This window comes from Miscanthus floridulus, chromosome 8 (assembly GCF_019320115.1).
Source record: "Miscanthus floridulus cultivar M001 chromosome 8, ASM1932011v1, whole genome shotgun sequence".
In the NCBI taxonomy this organism is placed as follows: Eukaryota; Viridiplantae; Streptophyta; class Magnoliopsida; order Poales; family Poaceae; genus Miscanthus; species Miscanthus floridulus.
In genome coordinates, this window is record NC_089587.1 from 43981595 (window position 1) to 44001147 (window position 19553).

Consider the following 19553-nt stretch of genomic DNA (forward strand, 5'->3'; position numbering starts at 1 on the left):
TTTTTTTCGAAGAAGAGAGCTTTATTAACTACTCAGAGTTTGGGATATAATCCCGAGTTACATGTTGCTCCACACAAGTCGGCACACTAAAATGCCAAACCGTTAAGTGTTTGTTTTGTTTCGCCAACTGTGCGAGCTCATGAGAGTTTTGGTGTCATCGACGTGATGGTGGCGACGATGATACTTTAGAATAAGGTCTCTCCGGTCTATCCCTACCTCGACGTTGTTTGTGTCGGTGAAGGAGCAATTAGAGTTTGGTCCGTCAGATCTGTTGATCTTCTTCAGATCTTGGCAGTTGGTGTCCTTATCAAAGGAAGTAGTTGGTTGACTTTCGACGCAGCGATCTCAACCTCTTCTTTTGGTTTGTTCTACTACAAGACCTGAAATCTTTTTTTTAGGCAAAATAGTGTGGGGGAGATCCCCACAGTTTGGTTTTAAATTAATTTAACCGGAGTTTACGGATATACAGACTTGGTTTTAACTGTAAGCATCTAACCAAAAGCAAAAGGAGGACCTAAGGTCGTCCTTGAACCTAACAGCCTGAGCAAAACACTGATTCTTAAAATTAGCTAGCCAAGTTACAATAGTGGGGTCTCTGCGTTGGAAGATCTTATCGTTGCAGAGCTTCCAAAGCTCCCATGCACCGATGAGAGCAGCCTCTGTGAAGAAAGGTAATCCTTGGAGCTCCTTCTCCTTCATAAAACGTTCCTGGATTGGAAGTGCCAGGTACCAGCTGAAGTTGATGATGGACCAGCACTGCTGTGCGAAGGGGCACGAGAAGAAGAGATGCTATGTTTTCTTCAATATTAGCGCTGCACATGGGTGTTCAGATGTCTTCTTCGCAACATTACCTTAGTGTTCAGTCTGTCCACTAGGATGAGCCACGCAAAAAATTTAACACGGGGTGTGCAGCAGGATTTCCAGACCAGCTTGTAGATTGGATGAGTATCCATGGCATGGAAGACATATGCATAAAATTTTAGGGAAGAGTATGTAGGTCCCCATATTGGTTCCCAGATATCGGTCGAGTCTTCGTCATACTGTATGTCACTGAGCTGCTGCTGAAGGATCTGTAGCTCATCATGGGCTTGTGTAGACAGAGGCAAAATGAAGAGCGAGTCTAGATCTTCGGCCTGTATGACCACTTGCACAGGGATAGTTTCATTTCGAGCGAAGGTAAAGAGCCGAGGGAACTGGCTAGACAGCACCACATCTGACCAGAGATCTTCCCAAAAACAAGCCGTGGAGCCGTCAGCTATCGTGCATTTAGCAATAGCTCTAGATGGTGCTAAGCCTCAAAATGTCCCGCCACCAGAAGGATCCAATTTCACGAGAAGCATGCGGGACTTTGTTGTGGTAGTACCTGTCCCATATAAGGCGGACCCAAGGAACTTCCGCTTTGTTATAGAACTTATGTAGGTGTTTCATGAGTAGTGCATCATTTTGAAGTCTCAAGTTGATGACGCCAAGTCCACCTTTTTCCTTTGGCTTCATAACAGTCAGCCAGGCAACCAAGTTGCCGCCCTTGGCCTCAGGATCACTACCTCGCCACAGACACTTTTTCCTGGCACGATCTATGTTGTCAATGACTCCTTTTGGGACCTTGATGGTACTGAGGGTGTATGTGGTTATCGGAGTAATAGCCGAGTTTACCATCTCAAGCCTTCCCGAATAGGATAGCCAGGTAGAGCAAGCTGATAGGCGCCTTTCAATTCTGTCCATCATCGGTGTCAAGTCTTCAATGCGTGGCTTTGTCGTTCCCATTGGAAGGCCGAGGTATGTGAACGACAGCGAACCAATTTGATAACCAAAGGTGCTCGCTAAGATGGTCATTCTATCTGGCTGTACATTAATCGGAATCATCTGAGACTTCCTATAATTGACTCAGAGCCCTGAAGATTCCTCAAAGCTGCTCAACAAAGCTTTCAGGAAAAGAGTTGATTTGCATCAGCCTAGAGGATAAATAACGTGTCGTCGGCGTATTGGATGATAGGAAAGTCTCCGTTTGCCTATGGGATTGGCGCTTTGAGGAGATTTCCTTCCGCTGCCTTGTTGACCAAGTACTGAAGGAGCTCAGCCGCAATAACGAAAAGAAGAGGGGATAGCGGATCTCCTTGCTGCACCCCACGCTTACACTTGAAGAATTTCCCAGGTACACCGTTGAGGAGCACTGCAGATGACCCAGATGATAGAATACAATGAATCCATGACAGCCATTTGTCCGGGAACCCCATGTGTTGCATCATCTGCAAAATGGTAGAGTGCTCAATTGTGTCGAACGCTTTCTCGAAGTCTAGCTTCAGAATGATGGCTGCACGCCGGGACTGGTGACACTGCTAGATGTACTCAAAGCACCAAGCTAGGCAGTCCTGAATCGAGCGGGTTTGAATGAACCCGTATTGATTTTGGTGTATGAGTTTCAAGATCACTGCCTGGAGCCTGTTGGCGAGTATCGTAGTCAAGGTTTTGAGACTGCCATTCAGGAGAGAAATCGGTCTGAAGTCGTTGACCCCCTCCGGGTTGCTGATTTTAGGCACCAGCGTGATGAAAGAAGTGTTGATGCATTCCAAATTAATTGTACCATTGTAGAAGTCATCACAGAGAGTATAAAGATTATTTTTGACAATGTGCCAACACTTCTCCAGGAATAGCCCATTAAAACCATCCGGACCCAGAGCCTTGTCAGGAGGCATTCTCCTAATGATTAGATCAATTTCTTCATGCTGAAAGGGAATAATGAGCTCATCTAAACCCAGGGTGGGTTCAATAAATCGTGAGAGATCGAAGATCATTACAGGGTTTGAAGAAATACCCATTCTTTTCTTAAAAGATTGCCAAAGAAGACCAGCTTTGCCATGATGACCATGAATCCAAATGCCCTGCTCATTTTGCAGCTGTGAAATGGAGTTTCTTCTTTAAGAGATAGTCGCCATTCCATGGAAAAACTTGGTGCATTCATCACCCAATTTAATCCTGTTTACTGTGTACCGCTTCTTCCAGTAGAGATTTTTGTAGCGCAGCAACTTTGCTCACTGTGTTTTGAACAAGGTTTTTTTTATCGGCCGATATTCACCGAAATTTCCTTTCTATCCACAGGGTCCGATAAAATTTGACATCGGCCAAATTTTTCCCTTCTTTCCTGCTCTCACACAGACAACCCAAATTCAGCCGTGCGACGGTCCCACACTATAATGTTTTATTCTTGTTTTTATCGGTGAACAAGTGATGTTTAATAGCTTAGGAATAGTTTCAAGTCAAATTCTACGAAATTTTTTTAAAACAATTTGAATTTTTTTTTAATTTGGTCCGATATTTCCGATATATCTTGCTTATCCTGTTTATCCATGACCTCCGATAAATTTTTATTTCCGATAATGAAAACCTTGCTTTTGACTAGTCTTCTGAGGTTGTTTTCTGTATTAAAAAGACCTCTGGAATCTTCCAAGGCGTCTAGAAATGAAATGACTGTGTTACAATTGGTTTTCAGCAGGGATAGATTGGAGAGGCCCCGGCTCCATTTTTTCAGAGCTGTTCTCAAGTTCTTGAACTTGGCCGACAAGGTTTTAGCAGATGAGTCCAACTGTGGAGTGGATGACCAGCAGCTGCTGACTGTGTCCAAGAAACCTTGGTGTTCTGCCCAGAAGTTCTCAAATCTGAATATTTTGGAGCGCAGGATAACGGTACCAATGGACACTTTGCATGGGATGTGATCGGAGGTGATTTTGGCCAGCGGGGTGACTTCTGTATTTGGATATGAGATGGTCCAATTGACTGAGGTAAAGAACCAGTCTAGCTGCTCCAGAAGAGGGTCACCTTGCATGTTACTCCAAGTATAGGCCTGAAATCTTCGATACACTGTTTTGATGGTAAAGGGTTGTAAGCCTGTGTATTTTGCAGGATTTCTCCAGTCGACGTCCTTTCAATGGATACTGGATCTTGTTGTCAACGACGAGTGGATTTTTCAGTCTTTAAAGCTATGTTTGGTGGGGGTGTTTACAGGTGGCCCTTTTCTTGGTTGTCTTTGCAGTCTGATCTTCAAGCTCCGAAAGGCGGTGAATGTTCGAAAGAAGACGACCGGTATGGTCTTTGATGTACCTTTGTTTTTTTAGGTCGTTTTGTGTCTTTTTGTCTATCTTTTGTACTAGTCTTTGTTTACCTTGACATGTATCAGATATGAAACACTCTTTTGAGTGTTTTTATCAAAAAAAAAAAGAGCTTCCAAGTAGGAGGTGATCAATTCTCTCCTTGTCCTGTCGCAGAGGGCCGAGAACTGCTGCTGTGGAGATTTGATGACAGCACAAGAACTGCTGCTCTCGAGATTATGTCGACGCCAACGATCCGACTATGTAGTGTCGACGCCAACGATCTGACTATGTAGTGTCGACGCCAACGATCCGACTATGTAGAGCGAGCCAACATACAAGTTTACATTTGGCAGCCGCCCAAGAGTCGAGAGCGAGCCAACATAAGAATTTACATTTGGCAGGCGCTCCAGCCTTCCAAAGCTCTTTAGCGCCAGCAAGCTGTGTGTGACCATGTAAGGTCAAGGAGCAGACGCTGCAGTATAGTTGGGAGGAGGACCAACGCCAAATGAAATGGTCTAGGGCCCCCTGGTTTGGCTCCACCGCTTGGACCAAATCCTAAACTTTGTATGGACTAGTATAATGCCCGTGTTAACGCTACGGGGACATTTAGTAATGCAAATCACACAACCAAAAAGTGATTTACCTAATGCCCGTGCAAATCACACAACAAAAAATGGTTTACCAGCACAATACTTAGTTTCAAAAGATTTTTTTCCCAAAATTACTACAAGACACCCACCTTTTTGCCAAAGAGAGCTTTATTATCACGGAATCAATAATATCATTACAAAACAAGACTCTTGACACAAATCTGAAAACAATACTCAGTCTCTACCTGTCTGCCATGACATATTGGCCAAACATACATGTTCATGCACAACTTTATTTCGCTCACTCCAAACTTATCAATTCTTGAGCTTTGCAGCTACCAGCCTTCCTGCTGAGCTCATGGGCGATCAATGCCACCAAGGAGCGATCAGGTTGTACTTGCACGTGCCAACAAAAGAAAAAGAAAGAAAGAAAACTCACGAGCTGTTAGACTTGAGCATGCTACAGCTTCTGTTTTGCTTCTACCGAATCCCCTCCAAGCATGCTACAACTTCTGCTTCCTCGACATCCCTACAATGTTACAACATTATTCAGTTATTATATATACAAGCATGTACATATGAAACTGCCAACAACACCCAAGGATGCACTGAACCAGATAAAAGGTAAAATATGTCTAGTGTATGCTAGAATTTGTTTGCAATCCATAATTGTAGAAAAGAAAATTCCAAGATGCCATTTAAAACACTAACAAGTTATCCAATCACACACTCCCTTTGATCCAATAATTAATTGATATCATTATCAGAGAAAAATTAATTGATATACCATAAAAAATCAATCTACCAACAAGAGTCAAGTCCAGCAAAAATATGGTTAATTGATATGCATGAGGTGGTTCAGGTGGACTTCAAGCTCAAATTGGAAGAACCCTCCTCAAATATTGTTCACCTGTCTAATATTTATATGCATGAGATTTATGCTATGATAAACAGCAGGGAATCAGCTTTGACAGAAGCACATTGACGCAATAAGAACAAGTGAGGAGAGACCATAAACCTTCAGAATCTCTGACGGTTGAAATCCACCTAACCACATAAAATACCTCTCGACAGGGGTCTTCCACATTCCAGACAGCATGTGAAAAGCGTCTGCCTTGGCTGCTACACCCTTAGGCCTGAAGCTTCGTAGTAATGTGCCATGATGCCCGTGCTAACGCTACGGTAAAATATAAAACAAGATAAAATTTTGTAATGAGCTAGAGTAAGTTTGAATGACCTCGATTACATACTATCGATGATCAGAAGTAGCCATTCTGGCCCTGACTAACATATGTTCACGTTAGGTAGAGCACAATACTATGTCATGCTTGTTGTAGAGCAACAACATGAGGGCACATGATATTTTCATGGAATGAAAACATTTTTCTTTTTGCTGGCCACATAATTCACAAGTGCCATGTTGCTGAAGACGACGATAACATTTGTTAGCTCTTGTCGATAGACCATTTTTTTAACTATGCTTCCTGATCATACATATATTGCAAGTGAAAGGCCTTCTATTTTACCTGTTTGAAATGATACTTTCAAAGCCTCAAATAAAGCCTTACAGTAGGGGCATGCCCCTCCTGTTTTCCTCAAAAAAAAAAAGCCATAGATAACAATGATACATTTCTTGGTTTCCATCACTTGATATGCCAAAGATGAGAGCTCAATCAGGAACAATAGCAAATTCACTAACCTTGACAAAGAAAGAGACCACTTTGCTGCCAGCATGAACATTTATAAAGTCCTTGTTCACATGGAGAGCCCTATACAAATAGATTTTGAAAGGCATCCAGAGTAAAAACCAAAATTCACCATTGACATAAAAATTATGCAGTACTGTCTGATGGCAAGGTCTGATTTTACATGTTGTCCATATATGACACCAATATTCACCGAGATCACCAAGCCAACCTTGTCATTGATTAACAGATAACCCAACACATAAATTCAGTCTACAAGAACCTGAAGAATCAGCAAACTAAAACATTTCTATGCACCTGGTTAAATTTGCAAATAAAATTGGCTAGTCTACATTATGTCCGAAAGCAACTAAATTCTCATTTATACAATTCATGTGATCGATTCTTGTGTAGGCAACCACAAAAACCAGGAAAGAAAATATATTAAAGATATAAAGGCACGCCGAATAGGCGGCCTCCCAAGGTGTCCATATATGTTCTATTTAGTTGGTGCGTTAGATCGAAATTCCACGACTCAGATGAAGCATGTCACAACCAGCCTTCCTCCGTGCATTCGGCAGTGGATAGATAAAGTAAGTAGGCGCATTCAATGAAGTAGGGCTTTCCTGGTGATTGTACGCGGCACGCAAAATGGACGGTGGCGCGTAGCAGGGGACGGTGGATTCTCGGCATGCATGGCCGGTGCCTAATTAGCATGGTGGTCGACACACATGCGAGTACGCATGCGTGCATGCTGGTGGGGCCTTGCTTGCTTTGCATGCATGCAAAAGCTATCTATTTGTGTGTGCGGGTGCACTGCTGACACTTGCTTGCTTGTATGCTTGTTGCTACGTGCGTGCATCTATGAGCCGCGGGTAAGTTTTCCCCCTCCCCCTCCGCCTCCTTCCTCCCTCTCTCTCTACTCTCGACCTCCTCTCTCTTTGCCTCTCTCTCTCTCTCCACGCGGCAGCGCATCCAGGCGAATAGGACGAGGCGGTAGCGCACCGGCTGGCCAGGCCGACCAATGGCGCGGGTGGGCCGGCGGCGCCTCTCTCTCTTCCTATCCCTCTCCCTCTCTCTAGATCTGCGGCCGCATCGGTCGACCTCCGGCGCACCGGCGTGGCCAGGCCCCGGCGGTGGGCGTAGCCGCCTCCCCTCCCCCCGCTGCTCGCATCTCTCTCTCGCGCGCCTTCTTTTTTGGGGTGGCGGCGCGCCGCCAGGCCGCGAGCGTCGGCGGATCCCCGCTGCGTGTGCGCGACGCACCAGCATGAGCGCGCCCGGGGTCCATGCCTCCGACACGGCGCCAACGGCTAAGCGGGCACCGCCGGTGGCCGCGTCTGCCCCGTGGGGGCGACTGGTGTAGGTGGTCTACGCGGCTCCCCCTCAAACCTTATCCTCTCCCCATCTCCCACCGAAGGCCACCAGAAACTTCTCGACGCGTCCACCTCTCTCTGCAACCTCCCGTTCCCACGCTCCCTCTCCACCCCTGCTGGCGGCGCCGCCGCTCTGCGCGTCCTCATCGCGTCGCCGCGCCATCCCTCCCCTATAGACTAGGTCTTCCGCATTTGCGCCACGTATGTCTGTCTGCCGCTCTGCGATGGACGCCCGCCTCCCTCGCTGCCCCGCGACGGCGGGAACCAGCACGGTCAGCCCCGTCGCGGCGGTGTGTGGCACCCTGCATGCGGGCAGCCCTTGCGTGGTGGCACCGCCACGGACCAGCCTGCCCCAATGCAGGCACCCCCCTCCGCCTACGGCCCTCTCCTTCGCATGGAAGCTGCACCAGCGTCATCCCCCAGGAGCCTCAACACGAGGTATGCTCTACCTCCTTTCTTTTTATTCTGTCATTTTTTTGGAAACCATATGCAGATGTGATTCAGTTAGATGTCAATAGCAAACATATACAGTAGCAATTATATACAGTCTCAATTTGCAATACGAATTGTATATTTCCTCTGCTATGGTTTGTGCAAGGGAATTGATGAATCTCATTTTACAAATAATTAGGCCTCCTCTCCATGTTTTCCTCTGCTAGGTTAGTTTGCTCTTGCCAAATTACCATGTATAGTGCTAAGATCTGCAGTCATTTTCTGTTATATATATTGACACCGACTTTTCTTTTCTCCAGTCATATTGCAACAAAAAAGTGTGCGACGGCCTTGAACATAACATAGTGACAGGCCACCTCCCTACTTGCTCTGTTGGTTCTTTACCCTTTTGGAGAGTCAAAAATACATTGACATTTTAGGAATTTACTGAATTACGTAATGCCTTACATGCAGCTATGCCTATTGAGTATTTATTGCTTCGTTGCAAAAAACGTCATGCAAGAGCGAGGTTCCGAAACTCTCTACTTGCTGTTTGGATTTTGTGATCCCCAGCCAATTTTGAAGGTGCTACAACTCTGTTGGGCTACTGCCGTTTCCATGGTGCAGTCTGCTGATTTGTTATCGCTGGTGCGTTTCAGCCCATCTATAAGATACAAGGGTACAACTAATAGTCTTGTTTTCGTATATCTTATACGTCTACATCCGCATCATTTTATTGTTTCCCCATTATGATGTGGTCCTGAGTATAGTTGAGTTTACTATATTTGAATCATTCTGTTCTTATTTCTGACATTAGTGTTCTCTAGGTGAACATGTCAAGGCACCAAATACATCAAGATGCTAATATTGCTATATGTATAGTCTGTGTTTCCTTTTTTTGGCGAAAAGATCTCTGCAAATGGGTGCATCACACCATCACTGCATCAGTTAGCTTCGTACATTACTACTGGGGCAACAAAAATTGTTGCATATGTTTCTAATGGCCCTAGAAAAAAACGTTGCTGATGGTTTTTTACATGCTCCATGTTGCCATAGGTAAAAGCATAAAACAATGTTCTTTAGGCACCTAGGTATTCCAAACGTACTCATCATTGCTGTTAGAATTTTCTAATGACCAATTCTTGCATTTCTGCTTATTTGTGTCTCATGATGATCTAGACCTATATGCTTTATACAAACATCCTATGAATAAGGTCTTACCAAGTACAGATCATGTGCAGTCTCCTACATTGTCATTGTGCAGTTATTTTATCTCAACTGATGATAAACATTCCCCTTAACTGAATCTGTCATTGTCATGGTTATCACACCTTACACATAATTATTATTGTACTGTATCATGGATTCCTAGACAATAACATGGGGAGCAGTTTCTGTCAGTTAGGTTGCTGAAATTCTCCTTTTGAGTTCCTCTACCTTCTATTACAAATCACCTTCTTACCTGCTCTTGGTGACCTGCATTATGATATTATCCTTACGCTGAGACAATTTGGCCGCCACTGTTTTTTTTCAATGTAAGTTCGGGTCCTTCTACAGGATACTTGCGAAATTAGGTTACTACAATTGTCCAGTTGTGTTTGCGTCACCAACATTTCCCTTCATCGTGCTTACCTAATAATTAAATTATGCCATATATGCAATTATGCTTCGGTTCCATTTGTTTGCTACAGCCAGGTCTGTCTTTTCATATGGTTCTATAAATTAATTATACGCTTCTAAATTAACCCTCTCAAATACTGTAGCATTACTATTATTACGAAGCTAGCACAATTCTTGGACACACATTTTACATCAAGTTATCCCATCCCTATCCTATAGTCTTCCTATTTTCTCTATTTATGACTCAATTCCCTGTATATATGCAGCTCCTCATACTTCCTCGATTGATCGTCGCCACCTGTTGGATGCTCGCTATGCCACATGGAGATGATTAACGTATTCCATATTGGATTCATAGAGACCAATATGGCGATTAGTCTCCTATTATAGGTTGCCAATATTTTCAAGCTTAGGATGCTAATTTTGAATACCAATAAATTGTAGCTTCATCCATCTATGTTACGCGGTGGTGAGCTGGGAAGGTCAGACGTCTACGCGCTCGCATTCCAGTGGGGCTAGGCTACTGGCGTAGGCCGCGCCTTGCGCGTGCCCAGAGGCCGAGGCTAGCGGCCGGTCGGGCGGTGGCCTGCAGGGCCAGCTCGCACACGCCTTCCCAAGCACCTACAGTGGCTGCCGGGTGGCTAGATCTGGGCTAGCCTGCCCTGCTGGTGGCTGGTCGGCTTAGAGCCAGCGCCCGCGCACTCACGCTTCTGGCGGATGGTGGGATGGTCACGGCCAGCTGCAGCGACATCGTGCCCATTAGCACCCTGTCCTCGCATGTCCGCGACATCGTGCCGCACTCACCGTCCTCGTGCACCGTGCGTTGCTCCTTTTCCCGGCCTCTGGACCGCTCTTGATCCTCGCCCTCGTCCCCGTACCGGACCCCCTCCCTTCTTTCTTCTTTTGGGGACACGGCCGCCCGCACGCCTCCCTCGTCGAGCGAACCCTCTCTCCTCTCCTTTATTCCACCCTCCGCTCGCTTATGCAGGGAGTGCACCATGGCCGACTTTATCCCCACAGCATGAACCGGCAGTGTATCCCATCCATGTCGTCTCCACTTCCAGTGCGCTGCGCCCCATCTCCGTTCGCCACTATAAGATGCCCTTGGTCCTTGCTCTTCTTCTTCATCCCCATCCCTCTCGAATTCGAAGTAGAGCTATGAGATCCAGTCGCCATTATGGAACTAGGTTCGTCTGACAGAGGCGATGGTGTAATATGAGAAGAAGGGATCTGGTTTTCAAAGAAGTTCAAGTCTACCGTTGGTTAGTTTGGTCTTAGGGTTCACGATGTTTGACTTCTCAGTCTCCTATTTCTAGGTCTGTGTCAATGTTTGACCACCGATAGCCTGCCACGGGGGTACCTGGGGCAGTATGTTCGGGCTTCAGCGTATGCAGAACTCGATGGTTAACGCAAGAGACAGTCGATTTATCCTAGTTCGGACCCTCGATCTTTAATCGAGTAATAGCCCTACGTCCAGTCGGCGTTAGCCTTTGCGTTGGATTGATTGTAAAGTGTTGTGTTATCTCTGTCTTGCTCTAGGAACCCTGCCCTCCTTTATATAGTCAGGAGGTCAGAATCCTAGTCGGTTTACAATGAGTGTTCCTAGTAGGATTATAGAATAATACTACTACTAAGATTACATGGGAAGAATCCTAGTTAGACTAGATCTTCTCCCTTCCTTATAGGGTATCCCGTGGGTCCTGCACCGACAAGCCCCCGAGCACTTTATGGTTGAGCCCTGGAAACCTCGTCTTGTTCCTTCAGGTCTCGTCGAGCAGGAACAAGCGTCGTCCGAGTGCTTTCTTGAGCGAAACCATGTAGCGCTTTGTGAGATCTTCGCGTGGTCTATACCTTTTTGAAGAAAAAAGTACTCCCACTTGGGTGTAGCCCCCGAGCCTCTTGCTGTTTGGCACAAGGAGCTGGAGGGTCTTCTCTTGAAATCGTTCTGATTCTTCGTCGAAGGGCTCCTGAGCATATACCCGGGTCCTTTGTAAAAAGAGCTTGGATATAGCTATGTCCGGGTTCTTTTTGTCGTGTGGCCTTGAAGTGGTCTATCTTGAAGAAGTCTTCTGAGTGATGTGCGCTTTTTTGAAGGAAAAAGTGCACTCACTGAGTGTAGCCCCCGAGCCTCTTGCTATTTGGAACAAAAAGTTGGAGGGTCTTGAATCTTATGTTGTTCAAAAGAGCTGAAAAACCTCTCCTGATGCACCCCCCGAGCATATATCCGGGTTCTTTTATTCAAAAAGAACTCGGGTGTAGGGTCTTGGCATATTTTCTGGTAGCCTGCTATTATCAGATGTGGTTGTATGGTAGTGGTTGAGTGTAAATATTGTTTGCTCACGAGTTGTACAGTGTTGGTATATCCTTTCGAATATGCTCGTCCTTGAGTACTGTTCCTTTACGCCTGAGTCCTCTTTCATTGAATTCTGTCTTTTCACTGTGTCCTTTGTTAGGTTTGTTCCGTTGGTGCTCCCGGTCTATGTGCACCGCTTCTTTGGTCTATAAATACCTTTCTGGTTTGTTGTTTTGATTCTATCGAGCACTTTGTTGCGTGGTATGAAATCTCCATAGTCATGAATATGATAGTTACTGAAGTAGAGCAGCCCCCGAGCATATTTTGTAGTTCTTGTGTATCTTGCCGTAGCTATAGGGAGTCTTGTGATAGGGATTAGAGGTAGGCTAATCCCACAGCAGCATTGTACTTGGGAGTATGTGGCGGTAGTTGGAGGGAGCCTTGTGATGTGGGATGCGATCCTTCATCTGGCAGTTTTGGGTTGATCCTCATCGCCTGCCCTGAGACTGTCCGGTGTAGATCAACACCATATCTAGCATCACATCGGACTTGGGTAGACAGATGCCCGCCGGCCTTCTCTGCTCTATGTTGTCCTGCCGTGCTGCTGATTTCCGCCTTGGATGCACTGCGTCCATCCTTTGAAGAAAACAGTGTAGCCGAGGGCGGTTTGTCCTACCGAGTAGCAATTTGGAACACGTAGTCATTCCAGAGCCTAGCCGTGTCCGGGTTTCTCTTTGCTACTTTGCTTGTCATAGTACTGAGTTCGTTGGGTCTTGTAAGGTGTGTAATCTTCTATTTTTTTGAAACCATTTATAATGGAAAGAATCTTGTCTTCTAGGCTATCATTCTTTATTCTGCTGATGTCCCGGTTTAGGTAAATCATTATCTTGACAAACTTCCTTAATCTATCGAGTGCTTTTCTAGCTTTCATTTATGCCTTGTAAACAACTCGGTATATGCAGATTGATGTCTTGACAGACTTCCTTGATTTATCGAGTGCTTGTCTGGCTTTCGTTTGTGCCTTGTAAACAACTCGGTACATGTAGATTGATGTCTTGATAGACTTCCTTGATTTGTCGAGTGCTTGTCTAGATTTCGTCTGTGACTTGTAAACAACTCGGTATAGATCGTTGTCTTGACAAACTTTGTGTTCTTGTTAGTACTAAAAAGACTTAGGACTGACGATCTTGAGTATCTTCAGCTTCTTCTTTTTGGCTTAACTCGAGATATGGTCGACGTCTGGTCCTTTCCTTGGTTGCAAAAACATCCTAGGATCGTCAAGCCCCCGAGCACTTCATGGTAGAGTTCTGGAAGCCTCGTCTTGTTCCTTCAGGTCCTGCTGAGTAGGTACAAATGTCGTCTAAGTGCTTTCCTGAGTGAAACCGTATAGTGCTTCTTGGGATCTTCTGAGTGTAGCCCCCGAGCCTCTTGCTATTTGGAACAAGGGGCCAGAGGGTCTTGTCTTGAAATTGCTCTGATTTATGCTCAGGCTTAGTTTCAGTCGTTTTACTTTTTGGTTCGGGTGTTAGCTTATTAGCTACCCTCATCGGCGGGCTCAAGCATCTTTTCGGCTCTTTTGCTCTCGGCCGATATGCTCAGGCGTATTTTAGCCATTTTGCTTTTTGGTTCGGGTGTTAGCTTATTAGCTACCCTCATCGGCAGGCTCAAGCATCTTTTCAGCTCTTTTGCTCTCGGCCGGTATGCTTAGGCGTATTTTAAGCCATTTTGCTTTTTGGTTCGGGTGTTAGCTTGTTAGCTACCCTTATCGGTGGGCTCAAGCATCTTTTTAGCTCTTTTGCTCTCGGCCGGTATGCTCAGGCGTATTTTCAGCCATTTTGCTTTTTTGGTTCAAGTGTTATCTTGTTAGCTACCCTCATCGGAGGGCTCAAGCATCTTTTGAGCTCTTTTGCTCTCGGCCGGTATGCTCAGACGTTTTTTAGCCATTTTGCTTTTTTTGTTTGGGTGTTGGCTTATTAGCTACCCTCATCGGCGGGCTCAAGCATCTTTTTAGCTCTTTTTCTCTCGGCCGGTATGCTCAGGCGTCTTTTCAGCCATTTTGCTTTTTTGTTCGGGTGTTAGCTTATTAGCTACCCTCATCGGCATGCTCAAGCATCCTTTCAGCTCTTTTGCTCTCGGTTGGTATGCTCAGGCGTCTTTTTAGCCATTTTACTTTTTTGTTCGGGTGTTAGCTTATTAGCTACCCTCATCGGCAGGCTCAAGCATCTTTTCAGCTCTTTTGCTCTCGACCGGTATGCTCAGGCGTTTTTTCAGCCATTTTGCTTTTTTGTTCGGGTGCTAGCTTATTAGCTACCCTTATCGGTAGGCTCAAGCATCTTTTCAGCTCTTTTGCTCTCGGCCGGTATGCTCATTGGAAACAACTCGGGGAGAGCCATAATAAGACATATGTTGTCGAGAAAGAACCATCTTTATTGATCATGAACATTGATAAGTTATAATAGTACATATGTTGTTGATGAGCACCATCTTTATTGATCATGAACATTGATCTCTTGTGGCTTGTGTATATATTTTTCCTTGAGTTGTTTTCATGCATAGAATCTTCTTAGTTGGCTGATGTGCCATGTATTGTTGACCTCTTTTCCGTCTTTAGTTACCAACTTGTATGTGCCTGGTCCGGTGACATTTTTGACGATAAAAGGACCTTCCCATGGACTGAGTAGTTTATGGCGTCCGTCAGTTTTTTGTATTCTTCTTAGTACTAGGTCTCCGACTTGTAATGATCGAGACAGGGTATTCTTGTTGTAGTGGCGCCTTAATCCTTGGAGGTATTTTGCTGATTGAAAGGTAGCGTTTACTCTGACTTCTTCTGTACAGTTGAGCTCTAATCTTCGGGTGTGTTCTGCTTCTCCTTCATCATATTGTTCTATCCTTGGTGAAGTCCAGATCAAGTCGGCAGGTAGTACGGCTTCTGATCCGTAAACCAGGAAGAAAGGTGAGTATCCGGTGGCCCTGCTTATTTGAGTTCGTAGCCCCCATACGACCTTGGGTAATTCTTCAATCCATTTTGATCCATAATCCACTAGTTCTTCATACAATCTTGGTTTTAATCCGGCTAGTATGAGTCCATTAGCCCTTTCTACTTGTCCGTTGGCCTCTGGATGTGCGACTGATGCATAATCTATTCTGAAGCCGCAGTCCTGTGCCCAACTTTGGAATTCTGTGGCTATGAAGGGAGAACCCAAATCTGTGATGATTCGATTGGGCATGCCGAAGCGGTGCATAATGTCTTGGATGAACTCGACCGCTTTGGCTACTCTGTATTTTGCGAGTGGTTTGTATTCAATCCACTTGGTGAACTTGTCAATTGCTACGAAGATGTACTCGAAACCGCCTTTTGCTTTCTTGAGAGGTCCTACTTGATCCAGCCCCCAGCAGGAGAAAGGCCAAGCGGGTGGGATGCAGATGAGATTGTGAGCTGGCACATGAGCTTGTCTTGTGAACATTTGACAACCTTTGCATCTTCTGACAAGTTCTTCTGTGCCTTTCAAAGCGGTTGGCCAGTAGAATCCGGTGCGGAATGCTTTGCCAACTAGAGTTCTTGAAACGGCGTGATTTCCACAGCAACCTGAGTGTATTTCATCTAGGATCTCTTTGCCCTCTTCAAATGAGACACATTTTAGGAGTACTCCTGATGATGCGGCTCTTCTGTAGAGTTTGTCTCCCACTAGGACGTAGTTCTTGCTTCTGCGAACAACTCGGGTAGCTTCCTCTTTTTCTGCTGGCAACTTATTCTCTTTGATGTAATCAATAAAAACCTGAGTCTATGAAGTGGTGATTACCAAAATCTGGGTGCCTTTAGCTAAGATTTCAGGGGTTATCCCACCGGATTGTTTGATATAGGGAGCTGATAACTCCTCTATGAAAACACCGGGTGGGACCTTCGCCCTGTCTGATTCGAGCTTGGCGAGGACGTCTGCCGTAATATTAGAATCGTGCAGGACGTGTAGAATTTCTAATCCTTAAAAATGTTTTTTAAGCTTTCGTATTTCAGCACAGTAGGCGCCCATGTTTTCTTTGGTGTAATCCCAATCTTTGTTGACTTGATTGATGACTACTGCTGAATCGCCGTATACGAGTAAATGCTTGATTCCGAGGGTAATTACCACTCGTAGCCCATGGATGAGGGCTTCGTATTCTACTTCATTGTTTGTAGCTTGCCATAGTATCTGAAGGATATACTTGAGTTGTTTTCCATTTGGAGAAATGAGGAGAACGCCTGCACCGGCTCCGCCTAGCTTGAGTGATCCATCAAAGTACATCTTCCAATGATCAAGGATGGTATTTGACATAGGTTGTTGAATTTCTGTCCACTCAGCAACAAAATCAGCCAGGGCTTGAGATTTAATTGCCTTCCGTGGAGTGAAATCGATATTGAGAGCACCAAGTTTAACTGCCCACTTAGATATGTGCCCTGTTGCGTCTCTATTGTGTAGGATGTCTCCAAGTGGGAAATCTGTCACCATGGTAATCTTGTGGCTTTCAAAATAGTGACGAAGCTTGCGTGAAGTGATCAGGAGGGCGTAGAGTAGTTTTTGCACATGCGGGTACCGGATTTTTGATTCTGACAGTACTTCGCTGATGTAGTATATGGGGCATTGTACTTTATATACATGCCCTTCTTCTTCTCTTTCTATGACAATCGCTGTGCTGACCACAGTAGAAGTTGCCGCAATGTATAGCATTATGTCTTCGTGTTTCTTCGGAGGTGTGAGAATGGGTGAGGAGGTGAGGTATGCCTTGAGCTTCTTGAAAGCTTCGTTGGCTTCTTCTGTCCACTCGAACTTGTTTGTCTTCTTTAGCAATTTAAAGAAAGGTAACCCTTTTTCGCCCAGTCTTGATATGAAACGATTGAGGGCCACCATGCAGCCTGTTAGTTTCTACACATCTTTAACACTTCTAGGAGGGCCCATCTCTGTTATGGCTCAAATTTGTTTGGCGCTTGCTTTGATTCCACGATGACTGACCAAGAATCCGAGTAGTTGTCCTAAAGGAACTCCGAATACACACTTGTTTGGGTTCAATTTCCACCTCCATCTTTTTAGGTTTTCGAAGGTTTGCTTTAAGTCTTCAATTAGTGTATCTGGGTTCTTTGTCTTTACTACTATGTCATCCACGTATGCCTCTACGTTTTCGCCAATCTGATCACCAAGGCATGTTTGGATAGCTCTTTGGTAAGTGGCTCCAGCATTCTTGAATCCAAATGACATGGTTTTGTAGCAGTAGGCACCGAATGGAGTGATGAAAGATGTCTTGCTCTGGTCTTGTTCCTTTAATGCGATCTGGTGGTATCCTGAATAGCAATCAAGGAAGGATAATAGGGTAGATCCTACTGTTGAATCAACTATCTGATCAATGCGTGGTAGTCTGAACAGATCTTTCGGGCAGTGTTTGTTGAGATCTGTGTAGTCGACATACATGCGCCACTCATCCGTATTCTTTTTCTGTACTAGAACTGGGTTTGCTAGCCAATCTGGATGAAGGATTTCTCTGATGAATCCGGCTGCCATGAGTTTTGTGATTTCTTTTTTAATTGCTGCCTTCTTGTCGGGTGAGAATTGTCATAGTCGTTGCTTAACAGGCTTGGAGCCTTCATTGATATCAATTCTGTGCTTAGCCAACCCTCTTGGGACCCCTAGCATGTCAGCCAACTTCCAAGCGAAGATATCTTTGTTGTCCTGAAGAAAGTTGGTGAGCGTGAGTTCCTATTCTACCGAGAGGTGGGCACTGATGGTTGCCATTTTGGAGGGATCACCGATGCCCAGGTCGATTTGCTTGATGTTGGCTTCTTTTGGTGGTGCTAGGATGCTGAGTTTTTTAGCCGATATCTCTAGCTCTTTTGGGCTCGTTTCTGCTGCAATAGTGGCTATTTCTTTTCTTCTATCGGCGGCCTGTGCTTTTGCTACAATTTGGATTGCCTGAACATCGCAGTCAAAAGCGCGCTTCAAATCACTTTGAAGAGAAAGGACACCATTAGGCCCTGGCATCTTAAGCAATAGGTATGGATAATGCGGTATTGCCATGAATTTTGCTAGTGCTGGGCGCCCGAGGATTGCGTGATATGATGAATCGAAGTCCGCAACTTCAAACTTGATGAACTCTGTACGGTAGTTCGAGGGAGTCCCAAAAGTAACTGGTAGAGTGATTTGTCCAAGCGGCATTGCTGCCTTGTCGGATACTATGCCATAAAAGGTGTGCTTGTTGGTGTAATCATCCCAGCGAGTTGTAGTCCCATCTTCCTTAAAGTTTCTAAAAAAATGATGTTGAGTCCAGCTCCCTCATCGATTAGTACTTTCGTGACAGTCATACTGGCAATAGTTGGATCTAGAACCAGTGGGTAATGGCCTGCATTTCCTACGCTAGTCCATTGGTCTTCTCTTGAAAATTGGATTGGATACTATGACCAATTGAGATATCTTGGTGTAGCCGGTTCTGCTGCCATGATGGTTCGTAACGCTAGCTTTTCTTGATGTTTTCTTCTGGAATCTAGAACCCCAGCAAAGATTATTGCTACTGTCCCCCTGGATTTTTAGAATCCCTTGTCTTCATGGTTGTCTTCTTCTTTTTTCTGATTGCCTTCTTTGGTATTCTCCTTACTATCTTTTCTTATGTATCGATCTTTGAAGGTGTAGCAATCTTCGATGGTGTGATTTCCTTTGGGGTGCAAGATGCAACGCATGTTTTCAATGTTGTCATAACTTTTGGGCTTGGAAAACTTCCTTGATTTGTCAGTCACTGCTATGGTGTTGTCTGATCCATGTTTTCTTTCCTGTTGTCTGTTGTTTCGATGATTTTTCTTGTCCGGGTTGTCTCGGTTGTTTCTATCCGGGAATCTCTCTCGTGTCTTTTCTTCTACAGTAATCATCTTTTCCACTGTTCATCTGAATTCTTCATTGTTTCTTAGGTTCTCTTTACAGAAGTCTTGAAATTGCCACCTAGCCATGATTCCATGAGAGAGAGCTTCGATTACTTCTCGTTGGGTGATGTCATGTACTTGAGCTCGTAGTTCGCCAAATCATCGATAGTAATTTATGAGACTTTCACCTCCATTCTGCTTGAGTCCTTTTAAGTCTGTGTGGGTGATTGGGTGTGTAATGATACCTGTGAAATTTTCACAGAAAGCTCTTTGCAAGTCCTCCCAATTTCTAATTGATCCTGGATTCAATTTGTCAAACTATTGAAGTGGCATGGTTTCTAGGGCCATGGGAAAGAACAAGGTCTTGATGTCATCATCTCCTCCGGCCAATTCAATCGATTGCGAGTAAATCCTGAGCCATTGCTTTAGTTCAGTCTTGCCATCATACTTGGAGTGGTTGGACGGCTTGAACTTGTGAGGCAGTCGTATTGAAGCAAGTCTATTTGCAAAACAGGGGATTCTATCGTGCGTTCTGGCTTCTGTGTATTCTAATTCAGCGCCCCCTTCTTGCCAACTGTTGTCTTGGTGAGAGTAGTTTTGT